Source organism: Schistocerca nitens, chromosome 2 (assembly GCF_023898315.1).
Source record: "Schistocerca nitens isolate TAMUIC-IGC-003100 chromosome 2, iqSchNite1.1, whole genome shotgun sequence".
NCBI lineage: Eukaryota > Metazoa > Arthropoda > Insecta > Orthoptera > Acrididae > Schistocerca > Schistocerca nitens.
The window spans coordinates 264968510-264991890 of record NC_064615.1 but is presented as its reverse complement, the minus strand read 5'-3'; the positions used below and the strand labels follow the sequence as shown (position 1 = coordinate 264991890).

The window sequence follows — 23381 nt, the reverse complement described above, 5'->3', positions numbered from 1 at the left end:
ATGGACGATAAATAGTTTGGACAAGAAGAGAACAGAAGCTTTCGAAATGTGGTGCTACAGAAGAATGCTGAAGATTAGATGGGTAGATCACATAACTAATGAGGACGTATTGAATAGAATTGGGGAGAAGAGGAGTTTGTGGCACAACTTGACTAGAAGAAGGGATCGGTTGGTAGGACATGTTCTGAGGCATCAAGGGATCACCAATTTAGTACTGGAGGGCAGTGTGGAGGGTAAAAATCGTAGAGGGAGACCAAGAGATGAATGCACTAAGCAGATTCAGAAGGATGTAGGTTGCAGTAAGTACTGGGAGATGAAGAAGCCTGCACAGGATAGAGTAGCATGGAAAGCTGCATCAAATGAGGACTGAAGACCACAACAACAACAACATGACCTGGGCCTTCTTTCAGTCCCGTGGAACTTTCCGCCGTTCCAATGATCTCCGATGATGACGGGGCCAACTTGAATTTAATGGGGAGAGAAGTTAAAGTGCTAGTTAAAAATCAATGGAAGGCAATTAAAATCATGTAGTAATGGCGTGTGAACTGATGTGACAGGGCACTCCAGCACATCGAGGCGATCGCTTACCGTCGCAGCAGGCAGCAGCAGGTGGTGAGCAGCTCGGCGGCAGCTTTGTGGTCAGAGGCCGTGCTGGCGAGCTATATAGACAGGCCGGCGGCGAGGCACACAAGAGATACCGGCGATACGGCGGCCACCGAAGGGCAGCGGGCCAACGCCAAACGGCGGGGCGCCGCCTGTCTGGCGAGGCGTACAGGCGGCACAGTGGCTGCCGTACGCCGGTCCCGCCTGCTTCTCTAGGTGAATGCGAGCTCTGTTCTCAGCCGACACCTTCTCTCTTCCTAAATGTACACCGTGTGTTGCACGTATCACTGTACGTAATTCTGCGCTACACGTAAAAACTACTTTGAAACGCCAAATAAACGTGTAGGCACCCGTATCGAAAAACAGAGATATATAAACAAGCAGAATACGGAGCTGCGATCGGCAACGCCTATACAGGGTGGTCCATTGACAGTGACCGGGCCAAATATCTCACGAAATAAGCGTCAAACGAAAAAACTACAAAGGACGAAACTTGTCTAGCTTGAAGGGGGAAACCAGATGGCGCTATTGTTGGCCCGCTAGATGGCGCTGCCATAGGTCAAACGGATATCAATTGCGTTTTTTTTTTAACAGCAACCCCCATTTTTATTACATATTCGTGTAGTACGTAAAGAAATATGACTGTTTTAGTTGGACCACTTATTTCGTTTTGTGATAGAAGGCGCTGTAATAGTCACAAAACATATCGTTCACAATTTTAGACGAACAGTTGCTAACAGGTGGGTTTTTTAAATTAAAATACAAAAGGTAGGTACGTTTGAACATTTTATTTCGGTTGTTCCATAGTGATACATGTACCTTCGTGGCCTTATCATTTCTGAGAACGCATGCTGTTACAGCGTGATTACCTGTTGATACCACATTAATGCAATAAATGCTCAAAATGATGTCCGTCAACCTCAATGCATTTGGCGATACGTGTAACGACATTTCTCTCAAGAGCGATTAGTTCGCCTTCCGTAATGTTCGCACATGCATTGACAATGCGCTGACGCATGTTATCAAGAGTTGTCGGTGAATCACGACAGCAAATATCCTTCAACTTTCGCCACAGAAAGAAAACCGGGGACGTCAGATCCGGTGAACGTGCGGGCCATGGTATGGTGCTTCGACGACCAATCCACCTGCCATGAAATAAGCTATTCAATACCGCTTCAACCGCACGCGAGCTATGTGCCGGACATCCATCATGTTGGAAGTACATCGCCATTCTGTCATCCAGTGAAACATCTTGTAGTAACATCGGTAGAACATTACGTAGGAAATCAGCACACATTGCACTATTTAGATTGCCATCGATAAAATGGGGACCAATTATCCTTCCTCCCATAATGCCGCACCATACATTAACCCGCCAACGTCGCTGATGTTCCACTTGTCGCAGCCATCGTGGATTTGCAGATGCCCAATGGTCCATATTAACCCGGTTTGCGTTACCGCTGTTGGTGAATGACGCTTCTTCGCTAAATAGAACGCGTGCAAAAAATCTGTCATCGTCCCGTAATTTCTCTTGTGCCCAGTGGCAGAACAGTACACGACGTTCAAAGTCGTCGCCATGCAATTCCTGGTGAATAGAAATATGGTACGGGTGGAATGGATGTTGATGTAGCATTCTCAACGTCGACGTTTTTGAGATTGCCGATTCTCGCGCAATTTGTCTTCTACTGATGTGCGGGTTAGCCGCGACAGCAGCTAAAACACCTACTTGGGCATCATCATTTGTTGCAGGTCGTGGCTGACGTTTCACATGTGGCTGAACACTTCCTGTTTGCTTAAATAACGTAACTATCCGGCGAACGGTTCGGACACTTGGATGATGTCATCCAGGATACCGAGCAGCGTACATAGCACACGCCCGTTGGGCATTTTGATCACAATAGCCGTACATCAACACGATATCGACCTTTTCCGCAACTGGTAAACGGTCCATTTTAACACGGGTAATGTATCACGAAGTAAATACCGCACTGGCGGAATGTTACGTCATACCACGTACTTATACGTTTGTGACTATTACAGCGCCATCTATCAAAAAGCGAAAAAAGTGGACCAAATAAAGCATTCATATTTCTTTACGTACTACACGAATATGTAATAAAAAATGGGGGTTCCTATTTAAAAAAAAAAACGCAGTTGATATCCGTTTGATCTATTGCATCGCCACCTAGCAGGCCATCCATAGCGCCATCTGGTTTCCCCCTTCAAGCTAGACGAGTTTCGTTCTTTGTAGTTTTTTCGTTTGATGCTTATTTCGTGAGATATTTGGCCCGGTCACTGTCAATGTACGACCCTGTATAAACAAGCAGAATACGGAGCTGCGATCGGCAACGCCTACATAGGACAACAAGCGTCTGGCGCAGTTGTTAGATCGGTTACTGCTGCTACAATGACAGATTATAAAGATTTAAGTGAGTTTGAACATGGTGCCATAGTCGGCTCACGAGCGATGGGACACAGTACCTCCGAGGTAGCGATGAAGTGGTGATTTTCCCGTGCCACCATTTCACGAGTGTACCGCGAATATCAGGAATCCGAAAAACATCAAATCTTCCACATCGCTGCAGCCGGAAAAACATCCTGCAAGAACGGGATCGACGACGACTGAAGACAATCGTTCAACGTGACAGAAGTTTAACCCTTCCGCAAATTGCTGCAGATTTCTATGCTGCACCATCAGCAAGTGTCAGCGTGCCAACCATTCAACGAAACATCATCGGTATTGGTTTTCGGAGCCGAAGGCCCACTCTTCTACTCTTGATGACTGTACGACACAAAGCTTTATACCTCTCCTGGGCCCGTATACACCGACATTGGACTGTTGATGACTGGAAACATGTTGCCTGGTCGGACGAGTCTCGTTTCAAATTGTATCGAGCAGACGGACGTGTACGGGTATGGAGACAACCTCACGAATCCATGGACCTTGCATGTGAGTAGGGAACTATAAAACTGGTGGAGGCTCTGTAATGGCGTGGGGCGTGTGCAGTTGGAGTGATATGGGACCCATGATACGTTTAGATACTGCTCTGACAGTTGACACGTACGTAATCATCCATCCGTCATCACCTGCATCCATTCGTGTCCATTGTGCATTCAGACAGACTTGGGCAATTCCAGCGCGACAATGCGACACCACACTCGTCCAGAATTGCTGCAGAGTGGCTCCAGGAACACTCTTCTGAGTTTAAACACTTCCGCTGGCCTCCGGACTTCCCAGACATGAACATTATTGAGCAAATCTGGGATGCCTTGCAACGTGTTGTTCAGAAGAGACCTCCATCCCTTGTACTCTTGCTGATTTATGGACAGCCCTGAAGGATTCATGGAGTCAGTTCTCTCCAGTACTACTTCACACATTAGTCAAGTCCATGCCACGTCGTTTTACGGCGCTTCTGACGCTCGCGAGGGCCCTACCCGGTATTAGGAAGGTGCATCAGTCTCTTTGGTTCTTCAGTGTAAAATCTATATCACAGGTATTCAGGTTTGCCTATAATGCAGACAACTGCCGTTTTTAATGCCCGAACATATTCCAGCATCTTTATGCCGTCATAGGTGGGTACTTTCACTCAATCCTTAAAGATTTAGTCATGTTTTACGTAATAATTATTCGAATGCAAATCAAGCCTAGAAACTTGTACACCTGTTCTGATTATTTGCCTTACGTGCTAAAATGTTACGCTCTGTGGTACCTCCTTTACATTATCATATAGCCTGTCATGCGCTACCAAGTTATTATATTGTGAGTTTGGTTGCCGAGTTAGCAAGTAACTTTATCTGTAAACGTAATTTAATGAGTGCTATCGGCAGGGTTTGTCAAATTGACTCCGTATTTTTAGACTTTCACAAGATTTTCGACAAAGTTCCTCATAGGTGTCTTCTAATCAAATCGTGTGCCTATGAAGTATCGTCTCTGTTGTGCGACTGGACTCATGAATCCCTGACAGGAAGCCACAGTTCTGAGTAACTGACGGAAATTCATCGAGTAAAACAGAAGTATTATCTGGCGTTCCACAAAGAGGTGTTATAGAAAATGGTTCAAATGGCTCTGAGCACTATGGGACTCAACTGCTGAGGTCATAAGTCCCCTAGAACTTAGAACTACTTAAACCTAACTAACCTAAGGACAACACACACATCCATGCCCGAGGCAGGATTCGAACCTGCGACCGTAGCGGCCGCGCGGTTCCAGACTGTAGCGCCAGAACCGCTCGGCCACCAGCGGCCGGCGGTGTTATAGACCCTCTGCTGTTCCTGATCTACATAAACTACATAGGAGACAATTTGAGCAACCCTCTTAAATTGTCTGCAGAAGATACTATCATTTACCGTCTTGTAAAGTCTTCAGGTGATGAAAACCAACCACAAAATGATTTATACAACATATCTGTATGGTGAGAAAAGTGGGAATTTACTCTAAACAATGAGAAGTGCGAAGTTGCCCACATGAGTACTAAAAGAAATTCGCTAAATTTCGGCTAACCGATAAATCACATAAAAAAGGTGTAAAGTCAACTAAATACTTAGAGATTACAGTTACGGATAACTTCAGTTGGAACGATCACATAGATAATGTTGTGGGTAAAGCAAACCAAAGACTACGATGTATTGGTCGAACGCTTAGAAAATGCAACAGATCGACTAAAGAGACTGCATACATCACGCTTGTCCGCCCTCTTCTGGAGTCCTACTGTGCGGTGTGGTATATGCATCAGATGGAACAGACGGAGGACGTCGTAAAAGTTAAAAGAAGGACAGCTCGTTTTGTATTATCGCGAAGGAGGGGAGAGAGAGTGTAACGGACATGATGCGTGAATTGCAGTGGCAATCATTAAAACAAAGACGTTTTCGCCGCGGAAGAATCTTCTCGTGAAATTTCAATTATTAACTTTCGCCTTCGAATGTGAAATTATTCCGTTGGCTCCCACCTATATAGCGAGAAATGATCATCATGACAAAATCAGAGAAATCAGATCTCGCACAGAAAGATTTAGGTGCTCGTTTTCCCGTGCGCTGTTAGAGATTGGAACCGTCGAGAAATAGCTTGAAGGTGCTTCTATGAACCATCTACCGTGTACTTAATTGCGGACGGCAGAGTAATCATGCAAATGAAGATATAGATGTAGTTGTGTGAAAATATTTCACATCTATATTTTGCAGTTACTTACTTATTTTCGTGTATCTGTCCTCATCTGTAATCTCACGTGCTGCATTACTTTTTTTTATTATTATTCGTATGGTTTACTTGGACATTTTACATTGTTGTGTAAATGGTGAAATATGTTGGGTTAGTGAGTAAGTTGGTAGCGTTTTTTCAGAAGTCTAATAAAAACAACACATCCACATGACAGAGACTTTGTTCTTCGATAATATACTCTGCTACACTATTTACAACAGTCTGGCAAAGCTGAGTTCGCTATTCGGTTCCACAACTGTAGACATCACTTTGTTTTGAGGGGAAGAACTCGTCGAGTCATGTTTGGAGCGCATTTTCATCCGGAAAGAAAGTTACTTGAAGGTTGTTCGATAGAGAGAGGACAGGCGTAGATACACTACTGGCCATTAAAATTGCTGCACCACGAAGATGACGTGCTACAGACGCGAAATTTAACCGACAGGAAGAAGATGCTGTGATATGCAAATATTTAGCTTTTCACAGCATTCACACAAGGTTGGCGCCGGTGGCGACACCTACAAGGTGCTGACATGAGGAAAGTTTCCGACCGATTTCTCATGCACAAACAGCAGTTGACCGGCGTTGCCTGGTGAAACGTTGTTGTGATGCCTCGTGTAAGGAGGAAAAATGCTTACCATCACGTTTCCGACTTTGATAAAGGTCGGATTGTAGCCTATCGCGAATGCGGTTTATCGTATCGCGACATTGCTGCTCGCGTTGGTAGAGATCCAATGACTGTTAGCAGAATATGGAATCGGTGGGTTCAGGAGGGAATACGGAACGCTGTGCTGGATCCCAACGGCCTCGTATCACTAGCAGTCGAGATGACAGGCATTTTATCCGCATGGCTGTAACGGGGGACCTTCGCAAGACAACAACCATCTGCACGAACAGTTCGACGACGTTTGCAGCAACATGGACTATAAGCTCGAAGACCATGGCTGCGGTTACCCTTGACGCTGCATCACAGACAGAAGCGCCTGCGATGGTGTACTCAACGACAAACCTGGGTGGACGAATGGCAAAACGTCATTTTTTCGGATGAATCCAGGTTCTGTTTACAGCATCATGATGGTCGCATCCGTGTTTGGCGACATCGCGGTGAACTCACATTGGAAGCGTGTATTCGGCGTCGCCATACTGGCGTATCACCCGGCGTGATGGTATGGGCTGCCAATGGTTATACGTCTCGGTCACCTCTTGTTCTCATTGACAGCACTTTGAACAGTGGACCCTACATTTCAGATGTGTTAAGGCCCGTGGCTCTACCCTTCATTCGATTCCTGCGAAACCCTACATTTCAGGAGGATAATGCACGACCGCATGTTGCAGGTCCTGTACGGGCCTTTCTGGATACAGAAAATGTTCGACTGCTGCCCTGGCCAGCACATTCTCCAGATCTCTCACCAACTGAAAACGTCTGGTCAATGGTGACCGAGCAACTAGCTCGTCACAATACGCCAGTCACTACACGCCAGTGTAAAAGTAGACTGCCTCCAAGTGGTACACCCCGGGCAATGCCGAAAGGTAGCTAAAAATCTACTACTATCGTGGCGCTGCACTATGAGTGTAAACTCATCTCGAGGCTTAAAAGTGCAAGTGGAAACAAACAATAAAATGAATGGGTCTTCTCAAACCCCAATGACAAGAGACCTCGCCCCATCAGTCCGAGTACTGCAAATTGACATAGAAGGTATAAGTAAGACTAAATGTGATATCCGCTCAAGACTAGCACGGGATAACAATATACATGTCATACCGGTCCAAGAAACACGTGTAAGCCATGAAGCAGATCTCATGAAAAGAGGTCTCATAAGTGGATACACCGTTGCTGGAGCTATTCACCATGAAAACTGTGGATCTGCTACATACGTCCGTAGTGACATTGATAACTCGGCTCCAATAAAAATAAGTTCTTCGGATAACATATTTTTAATAGAAACACTAGTAAGTAACCTCACAATAGTCAATGTATATAAGCCTCCTAACATCCAATGGCCAAAAGAAGCACTACCCTACCCTCTTAACGGGCGATTTCAATAGCCACCACAGTTTATGGGGCTATAATGAAAACGATGATAATGGTCAAGCCCTACTTGAGTGGGCAGTTATTGAAGACCTGCAACTATTATATGATGCTAAAGAGAGACACACCTGGTCATCTAGATGGCAACGCGGTTTCAACCCAGATCTGTGCTTTGTTAGTAGAGACCACAAGGGTAAAGGTTACCCATCAAGCAGGAAAGTATTAACTAACTTCCCACACAGCCAGCATAGACCTGTCATTGTCCACATTGAAATACAAGTCCCTCTTATAAAATCAGCTCCAAAACCAAGATGGAATTTTGAAAAGGCTGATTGGGAGTCATACGCAAAACGTGCCTATGCCACTGTACGGTGGATAAAGCCAATCATTAACAACTATGAACGATTTAGTAAAGCTCTTATTGCATCAGCTAAGAAAAATATACCACGCGGTTTCAGGAAAGAATATACACCTGCCTGGAATGAAACAACTGAACGCCTCTATAACGAGTTCAAAGAATCGGGAGACAGGAAAGTGGCAGAGGAACTTATCGACTCACTTGACAGCGCCCGAAGAGAAAAGTGGAAAAAAAACCGTGGAAGGTATAGACTTTAGAAAGTCCAGTCGAAAAGCGTGGGCCCTACTCATGAAACTAGGATCTGGTGCATACAATCCCTGAGAAAGAGCAAAAACCACTCCCGATGCAATTGCAGGCAGTATAGCCAATATGTCCAGGGCACCTAGTGACAAAGAAACCGCCAGAAACATTAAGAAACTAATTAAAACACGGTGGAGACAAGCTACTGAAAGATCACAAAATGGTTCAAATGGCTCTGAGCACTATGGGACTCAACTGCTGAGGTCATTAGTCCCCTAGAACTTAGAACTAGTTAAACCTAACTAACCTAAGGACATCACAAACATCCATGCCCGAGGCAGGATTCGAACCTGTGACCGTAGCGGTCTTGCGGTTCCAGACTGCAGCGCCTTTAACCGCACGGCCACTTCGGCCGGTGAAAGATCACATCCTGCAGCACCTTTCACAGTGGAAGAACTGAAAACGGCTATCTCGAACATCAAAACTAGGAAGACAGCTGGGCCAGATGAGTTACACCCAGAATTCATTAAGTATAGTGGGAAAAATGTTATCAACTGGCTCGTGAACTTCTATAATAACATCCTTGAAGAAGGCCGAGAGCCTAAGATATTCAAAACATCTAAAGTATTGCCAATATTAAAACCTGGGAAAACACCAGACAAGCCTGAACATTTAGACCAATCTCTCTCCTGAGCACCTGCTTCAAAACTCTTGGAGAGACTCTTGTATAATCGTATTGGGACGACTTTGAATGATAGAATCCCCATCGAGCAGGCTGGTTTTCGACCAGAACGTAACTGTTGCGACCAAGTACTGGCTTTAACAACACATATCGAGAACGGTTATGAACGGAAACTTAAAACAGCTGTTGCATTTGTAGATTTAACCGCCGCATACGATACTGTGTGGAGGCATGGTCTTCTTAGCAAGATACTTGAGATTATCCCTTGCCAGACCTTGTACAAATTACTAAGTGATATGCTCAGCAATAGAACCCTTGAAGTTCATCTACAAGGAAATAAGAGTCGAACCATTGTTTCAAGCAATGGCTTACCACAAGGTTCTGTATTGGCACCATTACTTTTCAATGTGCACATAAGCGACATACCAACAACAAATGCGCGGAAGTTCTGTTATGCAGATGACATGGCCCTGGTTGTGCAATATGAAAGTTTTGAACAGTGTGAAAACTCCCTTAACCAAGACCTCGGAGTAATGGTTAAATATTTCAGATCTTATAGATTAATTCCTAACCCAATAAAGTCAGAAGCTAGAGTGTTTCATTTAAACAACAAACGAGCAACCCGATCCCCTGACGTTACCTTTGCTGGTAGAAAATTAAAGCATAACCCAAACCCAAAATACACTCCTGGAAATTGAAATAAGAACACCGTGAATTCATTGTCCCAGGAAGGGGAAACTTTATTGACACATTCCTGGGGTCAGATACATCACATGATCACACTTTCAGAACCACAGGCACACACAGGCAACAGAGCATGCACAATGTCGGCACTAGTACAGTGTATATCCACCTTTCGCAGCAATGCAGGCTGCTATTCTCCCATGGAGACGATCGTAGAGATGCTGGATGTAGTCCTGTGGAACGGCTTGCCATGCCATTTCCACCTGGCGCCTCAGTTGGACCAGCGTTCGTGCTGGACGTGCAGACCGCGTGAGACGACGCTTCATCCAGTCCCAAACATGCTCAATGGGGGACAGATCCGGAGATCTTGCTAGCCAGGGTAGTTGACTTACACCTTCTAGAGCACGTTGGGTGGCACGGGATACATGCGGATGTGCATTGTCCTGTTGGAACAGCAAGTTCCCTTGCCGGTCTAGGAATGGTAGAACGATGGGTTCGATGACGGTTTGGATGTACCGTGCACTATTCAGTGTCCCCTCGACGATCACCAGTGGTGTACGGCCAGTGTAGGAGATCGCTCCCCACACCATGATGCCGGGTGTTGGCCCTGTGTGCCTCGGTCGTATGCAGTCCTGATTGTGGCGCTCACCTGCACGGCGCCAAACACGCATACGACCATCATTGGCACCAAGGCAGAAGCGACTCTCATCGCTGAAGACGACACGTCTCCATTCGTCCCTCCATTCACGCCTGTCGCGACACCACTGGAGGCGGGCTGCACGATGTTGGGGCGTGAGCGGAAGACGGCCTAACGGTGTGCGGGACCGTAGCCCAGCTTCATGGAGACGGTTGCGAATGGTCCTCGCCGATACCCCAGGAGCAACAGTGTCCCTAATTTGCTGGGAAGTGGCGGTGCGGTCCCCTACGGCACTGCGTAGGATCCTACGGTCTTGGCGTGCATCCGTGCGTCGCTGCGGTCCGGTCCCAGGTCGACGGGCACGTGCACCTTCCGCCGACCACTGGCGACAACATCGATGTACTGTGGAGACCTCACGCCCCACGTGTTGAGCAATTCGGCGGTACGTCCACCCGGCCTCCCGCATGCCCACTATACGCCCTCGCTCAAAGTCCGTCAACTGCACATACGGTTCACGTCCACGCTGTCGCGGCATGCTACCAGTGTTAAAGACTGCGATGGAGCTCCGTATGCCACGGCAAACTGGCTGACACTGACGGCGGCGGTGCACAAATGCTGCGCAGCTAGCGCCATTCGACGGCCAACACCGCGGTTCCTGGTGTGTCCGCTGTGCCGTGCGTGTGATCATTGCTTGTACAGCCCTCTCGCAGTGTCCGGAGCAAGTATGGTGGGTCTGACACACCGGTGTCAATGTGTTCTTTTTTCCATTTCCAGGAGTGTATCTTGGTATTAAATTGGATAGATCGTTTACATTCAACCCACACCTAATAGATACTGCTGCTAAGATACGAACACGAAATAATATTATTCAACAGTTCGCCAATACTAGCTGGGGAGCTGATGTACATACTCTGAAGATTTCTTCTGTAGCGCTGCCCGCATCTCGTGGTCGTTGCAGTAGCGTTCTCGCTTCCCACGCCCGGGTTCCCGGGTTCGATTCCCGGCGGGGTCAGGGATTTTCTCTGCCTCGTGATGGCTGGGTGCTGTGTGCTGTCCTTAGGTTAGTTCTGTTTAAGTAGTTCAAAGTTCTAGGGGACTGATGACCATAGCTGTTAAGTCCCATAGTGCTCAGAGCCATTTGAACCATTTTCTGTAGCGCTGGTATACTCTGTTGCGGAATATTGCAGCCCTGTTTGGCTTAACAGCAGCCACACGTCTAAAGTGGATACTCAACTAAACAATACCATGAGAACCATAACTGGGACCATTAAATCCACCCCACTACCTTGGCTTCCTGTTCTCTGCAGTATAGCTCCACCACATCTTAGGCGGCAAACCGCCTTAGTTAATGAATGGCGTAAAATCTCCTCCAATACCAACCTTCCAATCCATCAGGACATTGCCCCAAATCTTTCCCGACTGATCTAGAAGACCACCATGGAGAACAGCTCAAAACCTTATGGCTACGTCTTACGATGCTATGGATTCATGGAAAAATGAATGGTCTCAGACCGGACTATCCAAGAACTGCAATGAAATATCACCTGGTGGAGACCTACCTGGTACAGACCTGCCAAGAAGAACTTGGGTTATACTCAATAGACTCAGAACTGGTCATGGCGGAAGTGGCGAGATGCTCTGTAGATGGGGTATACGAGATTCACCACAGTGCGATTGTGGACATCCAGAGCAAACGATCCAGCACATCATTCAGGAATGCCCTAAATGTGTGTTTAAAGGATCCATTCGAGAACTTTATGCAGCCTCCCCTGCAGCCGTCGAGTGGATGGAAAACCTAGATATAGAACTTTAAGGAGACTCTATAGATTCCATATATGTGATTGCTGAATGACCTTATAGCAACAATTTCTATATGATAATTTTATCTTATCTATGACAAGATATCTTATTGTAACAACCTGTGTATGCCTACTTTATCCTTAATTGAATGTCCATAAGACGAGACATTATTCATGTGTTATAATGTATGTTGATTTTATCTTTATCTGTCTGTATGTACTTGAAAAACCACATACGCTAAATAAATAAATAACTACTCTTGATGAACCGTGGTATCGTGTTGAAGCTGCATGGGCAGCTGTACCTGTACACGCCATCCAAGCTCTGTTTGACTCAATTCCCAGGCGTATCAAGGCCGTTATTACGGCCAGAAGCGCCCATAAACCCCAACACACACACACACGGCCAGAGGTGGTTGTTCTGAGTACTGATTTCTCAGGATGTATGCACCCAAATTGCATGAAAATGTAATCACATGTCAGTTCTAGTATAATATATTTTTCCAATGAATACCTGTTTATCATCTGCATTTCTTCTTGGTGTAGCAATTTAAAGGCCAGTAGTGTATGAGGGCGCAAAATCAAGTGAATAAGGTGGGTGAGGAACGACATTGCAAACCAACTCTTATACAGGTTTTTTGCCAGTCTACAAGAATGCAGGCGGGCTTTATCGTGGAGTAGCATCACTTCACGCAGTCTTGCTTGTCGTTGTTCTTGAATTGCGACTGCAAGATGCCTCAGCTGTCAACAATAAATGTCACCAGTGATGGTTACACTTCGGGAAAGCGATTCGTAGTACACCACTCCGTCGTTGTTCCACCACATGCGTAACATTATCTTTTGTGGGTGTGCGTAGGTCTTTGCACGGGGAGTCGCTGATTTGTTTGGGCTCAGCCATTCCCTTCTTTCCCTTGTGTTAGCATAAATACACCATTTATCGTCACCAGTGACGATACAGTATAGGAACGGTCGCTGTTGTTTGCGAACTAATTGATGACGAGGAAGCACAGATGCACGTATGGCCACCAGCTAACTTTCGTGATTTTAGCTCAGAGCGTGCCGTACCCATACACCCGATTTTTGAACGCTTCCCGCTCTTTGCAGATGCCGCAAGACGGTGGAATGATCACAGTTCATCACATTTGCCAGTTCTCAAGCACACTGACGTAGATCATCGTGGAGCATTCCCCTGCCGTGCTCTGTTCAGTGTCGTTATTCCCACACACGGTGCAAATGTTTCTGGCTGCCTCGCTGCTGTCGTCCCTCTACTGAACTCAAACAGGAGAATATGTCGCAAATGTTACGTTGTCTCCACTCGGCTCTCCATTTTCTAGTGTCCACAGCTCCACTCACTATCTCCAAATGACAAGATGAGAATATGTAAACTGAAACAGCAACAGTGAGCTAGAAATAAAAACTGTCGATCGATAAATAAACCCAAAGCAACCGAAATGACAATATGCAAAACGAAAGCGCTACAAACTTATGCACCAACCTAACACATAAAACAACACATAGTATAAAAACAAACTTAAAAAAACAAGTACTCGAAAAATTTATATCTGAATATTTAGGTCTCTTAGGCATTTCAAAGATTTTGGTTTCACCATCGCTGTTCATTGAGTTCACCAGGAAATTTTTGTACACTACTGACCATTAAAATTGCTACACCAAGAAGAAATGCAGTAGATAAATGGGTATTCATTGGACAAATATATTATACTAGAACTGACATGTGATTAAATTGTCACGCAATTTGGGTGCATAGATCCTGAGAAATCAGTACCCAGAGGAGCCACCTCTGGCAGTAATAACGGCCTTGATACGCCTGGGTATTGACTCAAACAGAGCTTGGATGGCGTGTACAGGTACAGCTGCCCATGCAGCTTCAATACGATACCACATTTCATCAATAGTAGTGACTGGCGTATTGTAACGAGCCAGTTGCTCGGCCACCATTGACCAGACGTTTTCAATTGTTGAGAGATCTGGAGAATGTGCTGGCCAGGGCAGCAGTCGAACATTTTCTGTATCCAGAAAGGCCCGTACAGGACCTGCAACATGTGGTCGTGCATTATCCTGCTGAATTATAGGGTTTCGCAGGGATCGAATGAAGGGTAGAGCCACGGGCCTTAACACATCTGAAATGTAGGGTCCACTGTTCAAAGTGCCGTCAGTGCGAACAAGAGGTGACCGAGACGTGTAACCAATGGCACCCCATGCCATAACGCCAGGTGATACGCCAGTTTGGCGATTATGAATACACGCTTCCAATGTGCGTTCACCGCGATGTCGCCAAACACGGATGCGACCATCATGATGCTGTAAACAGAACCTGGATTCATCCGAAAAAATGACGTGTTGCCACTCGTGCACCCAGGTTCGTCGTTGAGTACACCATCGCAGGTGCTCCTGTCTGTGATGCAGCGTCAAGGGTAACCGCAGCCATGGTATCCGAGCTGATAGTCAATGCGGATGCAAACGTCGTCGATCTATTCGTGCAGACGGTTGTTGTCTTGCAAAAGTCCCCATCTGTTGACTCGGGTATCGAGACATGGCTGCACGATCCTTTACAGCCATGTGGATAAGATGCCTCTCATCTCGACTTCTAGTGATACGAGGCCGTTGGGATCCAGTACGGCGTTCTGTATTACCCTCCTGAACCCACCGATTCCATATACTGCTAACAGTCACTGGATCACGACCAACGCTAGCAGCAATGTCGCGATACGATAAACCGCAATCGCGATAGGCTACAATCCGACCTCTATCAAGGTCGGAAACGTGATGGTACGCATCTCTCCTCCTTACACGAGGCATCACAACTACGTTTCACCAGGCAACGCCGGTCAACTGCTGTTTGTGTATGAGAAATCGGTTGGAAACTTTCCTCATGTCAGCACGTTGTAGGTGTCGCCACCTGCGCCAAGCTTGTGTGAATGCTCTGAACAGCTAATCATTTGCGTATCACAGCATCTTCTTCCTGTCGGTTAAATTTCGCGTCTGTAGCACGTCATCTTCGTGGTGTAGCAATTTTAATGGCCAGTAGTGTAATTAGTATTATTCAACCAGGCGCTGCGTAGTTTCCGCAGCAACTCCACAGTGACATGCTGGGGCATCCTTGAACCTACATCCATGCAAAAGGCACTACACTCATGCCCCACACGGAATCGATTCAGAGAAGTTTACAGTTTCCTGGGAAGACCGGATCCAAGTATATTTTCTGTAGGATCAGCATTGAGGCGAGAATTTGGTGAAGAACCTCTCTCCATTCTTAACAAACGTCATATGCAGTGTGATTCATCTGCCTCTATAGCTATCATTTTATCTAACCCGCAACGTTATATTTTGCCTTCATAACCCACGCGTGAGATTTTCACATGCTCTCGCTAAGCGCAAACTATTAGTGCCGCAGAAAAAATGAACAGGACCTTTTTACCCTTTGCAGAAGATGTCGAAGCACCAAGAGTGCCGTCCACATTAACAAGTGATTTGTAAATCAGCATTCAATAGCGGCCCTAGTTTTCGGGTTCTTCAAGAAAACATAAAACTGACCGTCAAACGCACCACCACTCCCACATTCAGCCCTAAACATATGCTGTTGATGGTAGTCCATCATAGCAATCTACAAAAATTTTCGACTGAAAAACAGGACCTTTTTACCCTTCGCAGAAGATGTCGAAGCACCAAGAGTGCCGTCCACATTAACAAGTGATTTGTAAATCAGCATTCAATAGCGGCCCTAGTTTTCGGGTTCTTCAAGAAAACATAAAACTGACCGTCAAACGCACCACCACTCCCACAAAAAAAATGGTTCAAATGGCTCTGAGCACTATGGGACTCAACTGCTGTGGTCATAAGTCCCCTAGAACTTAGAACTACTTAAACCTAACTAACCTAAGGACAGCACACAACACCCAGCCATCACGAGGCAGAGAAAATCCCTGACCCCGCCGGGAATCGAACCCGGGAACCCGGGCGTGGGAAGCGAGAACGCTACCGCACGACCACGAGATGCACCACTCCCACATTCAGCCCTAAACATATGCTGTTCATGGTAGTCCATTCTAGCAATCTACAAAAATTTTCGACTGAACGAATTGTTTCCTACATTCGGCCTTTTTGGCTTCATTGACTCACCTTATTGCACTACCGGCTTAGTCGAGTACTTACGAATTGTGAAACTAACGTTTGTATAAATTTTACATAAATATTTGTGTATTAGGAATGAGCATAAAATAAACAATTATTCGTCAATCTTTCTCAGTACGAAACTACTGTGCTTATAAGGGTTAAGATTGGATCAGATTGTCAACGTATTTAGTTTTAGCGTAGCTTTTACAAACGTCGTTTTTCTTTCATTACGCTCAGGGGCACGTTTAGCTTGATAATGTTAACGAAACAATCGACTATGCTGGTGGCGTTACAGCCCAATCAATAAGACACTAAAAAAGGTCGAATATCGGAAAAAATTCGTTTGGTCGGAAATTTTTGTACACTGGTAGGAGGGAGTGCCACGAACAACAAACGTACTAGAAATGCTGATTGGTGAGGGATGAGCAGGGGAAGGGGGGGTGTGCCTTTCAAGGTCACTTTTTTACGTTTCTCTTGAATAACTAGAAAACGGTGACCTCCAACGAAAACGTAACTCAGTAAAAAATTTTACGACGTTAAATTTCCTTCAAAAAGACCCTCTTCATTTTTATCTGTAGAACTAATAGCTCACGTGTAGCGAGTGAGAGAGTGACAATCTCGCGAGAGGATTTTGATGGCCAGTTATAACATTGCGGGTTGCATAAAATACAGCTGAATAGCCCTTTAATGAGAGGTGCATCTTGCGTTGGCCAGGATAGCTTTTAAGCCTACTGGCAGTTATATGCTGTAGTTGGTTATACAGAAGTGAGCTTCTCCTTGTCGTGTAGTTGTTGGTGGAGCGATATTACGTAACACAGACATGCATGCAAGTGGTGTTAATGTAGGAGTTCCGCTTATTCTCATTGCCTGATTTACCTTAACATCAACTTCGCATGCATGTGCACTATTTTCCCATACTGGAGCACAGTACTCTGCCGTACTGTAAACCAATGCCAATGTAGCAGTATGAAGAGTATCTGCTTTTGCATTCCGCCCTGACCCAGATAATTTTCTGATGATATTAATTTGGGTGTTAACTTTCGTTGCTGTATTTCCTAAGTGGTTCTTAAAAGTAACAGCCCTGTCCGAAATGACCCCCAAGTATTTGGATATGGGCTATGTTCCACAGGCACATTCTCCATATCACATTTAATTTGCGATTCACCTCACGGTTATTAAGATAGAAAGTGTTTATGTGTTGTAGACTGGTTTTACTTCAATCTCCAGTTCTTGAAGTACTCGCCTAGCATGTGTAAATCTGTGGCCAAAGCTTTTTCGCGCTCTTCCAGGTGTAAAAATTCACACAGAAATACGGTTCGCGTTTTTGATGAACCACAATCGCAAGCCACAGTTTCTAGTTTCACAAAACACGATCTTTATTTTGCTACTGATTGATTGTTCTCTGTCGATGTTCAGCACACTGCAGTAACATAAATGTTGTGTTCCAGGACGTTAGAAATTGCAACTTGTGACTGTACTTCATCAAAACCTTGTTTTCCGTTTGTAGGTGTATTTCCAAAACAGACAAGTATACAGATAAAGACAGATAATACGAAAATAACTAGAAGCAATCACAAAATATAGTCGCGAAATATTTTCATTCAAAAAAGTCACGTAATCGATACCGTGACTAGTTAACTTGGAGCCAAATTCACAGTATCGTCATTTCTTTCAAATAGCAGACTACCTAATAATGTTAGGAAACTCTTATAGAAACTAACATTCTAGAAATTAGGGGAAAATCACAGTAGCATAAAGTGTTTGTAGGCCGAGCTTCTCCGTCTCGTCGTTAATGGAAGCTTAAACACTAACCTTCGTCTCTCGTTCTTTATCCCTTTTGGTAAACACAGGTGTCGATCACCTTTGTTCAGTCACTTGGGACTGTTAGCTGCGTGAGTGATTCTCGTTAAGTATGAGCTAGGGCAAGAAGTTAGTCCAGCAGCGTACTAAGTGCAAAATCTGTTAACAGGAATTCCGTCTGGGTCTAGTGCCTAGGTCAGTACGACTAGTCTTCACTGATTCGGGGTGCTTACTTCAGTATTCCTCATCTGTGATTACATGCGGCGGTCAGACATTCATACGGGAATATATTCATCCGTGACTCAATTTTTAGATTCGGATTTTAATATTTCAGCGTTTTAACACGTTTCTGTTAGGTCGCTTTCTTGTCTGTCCGTTCGGTACACATTTTGCAGTTGATTTTAAACTAACTCACCATGAGCTACAGACTTGAAAATTTCTACATATCTCAGAAGTGGATGACTGTAATATTAACTCCGTTTTCTCGTCTGGTGTGTGGCAGAGGGTACTTTGTGTAACACTGTTATTTTCCTCATTTCCTATTGGAGTCGCAGATGTTTCGCAGTAAGAACGGTTGTTGTTAAACTTCCGTGTCACCTCGAATCTTCCTAATTTTTAATTTTAAGCTGTCTTTTCCCAAGATATTATGTAGGAGTCAGCAACATACTGGTTGACTCAGGCGAAGTGAAACTGAAATAAACCTGACATTCACCACATGTCTCTATAGTAATCTCAACCAAATGTTTGAAAACGATTGAAAAATTTCAAGCACACAAGATTATAAAGCATAAAATAATTAATGAAGAAAAAACTTTTTAATACAACACGTTTTTTTTTCAAATAGCCAACAGTTGTGAAATTTAGAACAAAAACGTAGGGCGCTTGAATTAGATAACAGTTAGGAGTGTAGAGAATAGTTGTAGTTGAGAAAAGTCGATAAACAGTTCATATCATTTGCAGTGCAATGAAATTGTTAATGACTGAGGTGAACTGTTCACGCATCAGCTATCAATTGCAAGAGCCCCCCGTTTTTCGTTATAAATTTTGCATCTATTGTAATAACTATTAAAAACTTACAAGCACGAATTTTCAGTACTACTTGCTCGGGGTTAGGAATCTTTTGGGAGTAGGAGAGATTATTTTATGCCTTTTAGTCCCTCTTAAAACGTGTTATGTTAAAAGGCTTTTTATTGTAAATAATTTTGTCTCTTGTCTTCAGTTTCAAAACCAGATTTATCCACGAGAGAATGGATGGAACAGTTGGTGCTCATCACTGTAGTTCTTTTCATAGATGCATGAACTGCCATTCAGTTACCTGTGTCATTTTCCCTAATTCTCTTTTGCAGAATCAAAACATTACGGAATAATGGGTCACAAAGGCCTAGAAAAAGTCAAACACGCATCATCTCATGCACTTTATTGCACAGATTTCAGTAAGATTGTTCTCAAAATGTCCATCCGTATGCATACTCCGGAGGTCAGTGAACTATGAGTTTCAGAGGTTATTTTTCACCATTTACAATCGCTTCTTTTCATGTTCTGGCTTGGAAAAGATAGTTTTCCGAGTGGGATAAGTCATGGACACCGTCTTATTGTTATTGAGTCTGAAATTTAACCAAACAGTAATATGCGACAAGAGTGTCGGCTTTCTTGCAGTAATTCCCACTCATTGTTCTCAAGATCAGCTTGCCACGACCTCTCAGAGGCTAACATATGCTGTCCTCGGTGAATGCCCGCAGGCGATCAGTCTAGCTGTGCACACATCGCTGTCAGATAAGGGGCTTGTTTAAACATGTAGTTAACACAGACTGCGTCATAAGGAAAATAAATTCAAGCGAAGATGTAAAACGACCCCACTGTGTCCCAAATCATTAGGCTGAAAACTGTACAACCGGTAGTAGACCCTAGTGATCAGGGAAGAGTGATTGGAAATGATTCTGGAGGTAGGAGAGATCTTGACTGCGTGATGCGTGTGAGTTACATTTATAAACTGCTTGTGATCCACAACAAATAGCTGTCTGTCCCAGTGACGTTGGTGGCGTTTCCTTGGCAAACAATACACTATTGTTTGGGCTGTGTCCACAGTGGATTTTCCCACGGTCTACAGCTCATGAATGGTTGTCGACGTTGGAGGACTGCTCTTGACAGGAACTTCTTTGCATACATATAAAGCTTATGGCGTAGCAGGATGCGGTGGCCAGGAAGTCGGACAAGTGTACTGAGAAAAATTTCTCAAAAGAAGACATCATAACTGAAAAGATTTTTCGCCGTGGTTAGAAACTTAGGAGTCGCTATATCGTTCATGCTACAGAGAGCTAGTCAAAATCCTAGACCATTAACTGTTAGCACGACAGAATTGGAGGAGACGACGGTGAGGTCGCGTGTCCGTGGCCTGGATAAATGACGGGTTGGGGGAGGAGGATTCATAGGGGTCGCGACCTCCATCCTCTTCCCCACCCTCCCAAAGAACATTTTATATTTATCAATTTCGAAGTTTCTCAGCTAAATTTAGTAAAATAAACTTTAGTCACAAAAATGGCAAGGAATTCTAGAAATTTTCAAGCTATAATTTACAATGAATACTTTCAGTTAACCGACCTCTGTAGCCGAGCGGTTCTAGGCGCTTCAGTCCGGAACTGCGCTGCTGCTACAGTAGCAGGTTCGCATCCTGCCTCGGCTATGGATGTATGTGATGTCCTTAGGTTAGTTAGGTTTAAGTAGTTCTAAGTCTAGGGGACTGATGACCTCAGAAGTTAAGTCCCATAGTGCTCGAGCCATTTGAACCATTTGAACTTTCAGTTACTCCCCTTGAAAGCCTCTGACTTCTGTTTCAAAATGAACTCAGTACACCAAAGATGTATCTTCGGCAAAATTCCCTGAAAACATTCCTCTTTTCTTTTTTTAGAATGAATCCTTATTATTTATCACCGAAGTTAAGCGCTGTCGGGCGTGGCCGGCACTTGGACTGGTGACCATCCGGGCTGCCATGCGCTGTTGCCATTTTTCTGGGTGCACTCAGCCTCGTGATGCCAACTGAGGAGCTCCTATCAACGAAAACCATCATAACGACCGGGAGAGCGGTGTGCTGACCACACGCCCCTCCTATCCACATCCTCAACTGATGATGACACGGCGGTCAGATGGTCCCAATGGACCACTTATGACCTGCAGATGGAGTGCTGTGCTTACATGAGTTGTGAATTGCTTAAGAAATGCAAAGACATTCTGTACCTACTTCAAAAATGGTTCAAATGGCTCTGAGCACTATGGGACTCAACTGCTAAGGTCATTAGTCCCCTAGAACTTAGAACTAGTTAAACCTAACTAACCTAAGGACATCACAAACATCCATGCCCGAGGCAGGATTCGAACCTGCGACCGTAGCGGTCTTGCGGTTCCAGACTGCAGCGCCTTTAACCGCACGGCCACTTCGACCGGCTGTACCTACTTCTCAACAGCTAATCATCCTACAGTATTTGACTTGCAAAGCGAAGGCATATCCGTACTCAATACCTTTGAAGGTAGGTAGTATTGACAAAGGTGATCCTGGAGTATCCAGTGAAAAAGTCTTAACTGTCGCATCCAAAAAATCAACGACAGGGGCAATGACCTTCAACACGTCACGTGATCAAGCCTCCATTTCCTCCCCCCTCGCCCACCCCAACCATCACCTTCTCCCTCACCCACCCCACCCTTCCTTACACAAACTGAGCACAGTGTACTATTAAAACGAGAAGGCCAAATGACAGCTTAGTGACTCAGTGGGTATTAAAATGAAAAAGCCAGATACAGTGTAGCCATTCTGACCATTCTCAAAAGTATCCAAATGCTCTGAATCTTTTTTGTGCCCTACTCAACCAAAAAATTTGGTATAGCGTGTAACCTGTAGAGTTTAAAAATACTTTACAGTGTCCTCAAAAAAATCGGATGTTCTGAATTTTTGCGCCATATTTATCCAAAAAATGTCGTAAATAGTGTAGCTTGCAGCATTTTCAGCTGCGCTCAAAAGTATCTGTACAATTTGAGTTTTTAGCACCACATTCAAAACTCTTTGCTAAAGCTCATATCAAACTCAATGAGACATTACCGTCACCCCTCCCCCAAATTACTTATTTTCCAAATGTACTGTATAATGCTTATCACAATCACAACGTTTTCCCCACATCTACGTAAAAGTACGTCAGCAAGGCAAACCAGTGCAATGTTGACTTCAACTGTCACAATGTTATTTCACACATACACACACACACACACACACACACACACATATATATATATATATATATATATATATATATATATATATATATATATATATATATATATATAAGTCAAGCTGGTGTCTGGAACATGATTGTAAACCCTAAAATGTGAACCACACTCTGTTTTCATGTCCAAACACACGTTGATAAATATCAAGCTAAAGATGCAGGCAAACTTCTCATCGAATATGAGAATGAATATACAACCTACTCTCCATAAACAGTTAACAACTAACATTTCCTTATCCAATGTAATTAATGAATTAGTAACCAGAATGAAAAATACTCTTATCACAGCACAAAAAGGCGAATATGACCAGGGCAGAATTTGGGATGTTATGAAGGGTAGTAGCTTTTTGACTTATCATTTTTAGAAACTTGAGAATTAGGGTTACAAGAATGTAGTACAGGTTATTCAAATTTGATTCCATTTTAACAAAGACATTTCCAGATTGCAACGGTCTTTGTCATTAATGACTTTCAAAACAAATTATTTTTGCAAAGAAGAAAAATGTTCTTCAGAAGAAGAGAAATGGTGGTTTCAATTTCTGTATGTCAAGTCTAACACAAATTACTTTCATCTGTGTAGAAATTTTAGGCAGTACACAGTATATATTGTAATTATATCATACTTCTTTAAAGAAAATATGTAATAAAACTAACTACACTATCACAATAAGGACAGTGATATGTAACTAATGAATAGCTAGGTTTAATGTGAAACATTATTATTAAAATTTCGCCAAATTCTGGAACATACTGGTTACACATTACATATAAACAGGTAATTATAAAAGTAATATAAATTTATGAATGAAAACACATATGACACTGGTGTAACATCCTACAATATTTATTATTTATTTTGCAAACCGGTTTTAGACTGTTACACCATCATCAGGTACAAAGAGAAATACGTGTGTTGGAGAAATGTATGTAGGATGAAAGACTTTAAATTACTG

General features: G+C 44.1%; 1 protein-coding gene across 1 annotated transcript in view; it reads right to left on the bottom strand.

The window, feature by feature from the left end:
• Positions 1-663, bottom strand: part of LOC126234348 (juvenile hormone acid O-methyltransferase-like) — a 110091-nt gene extending 109428 nt beyond the window's left edge. Inside the window, exon 1 of the mRNA XM_049943035.1 lies at positions 589-663. The gene's annotated coding sequence lies outside the window, so the exon portion shown is untranslated. The remainder of the gene's footprint in view (positions 1-588) is intronic.
• Between the last annotated feature and the right edge of the window lie 22718 nt (positions 664-23381).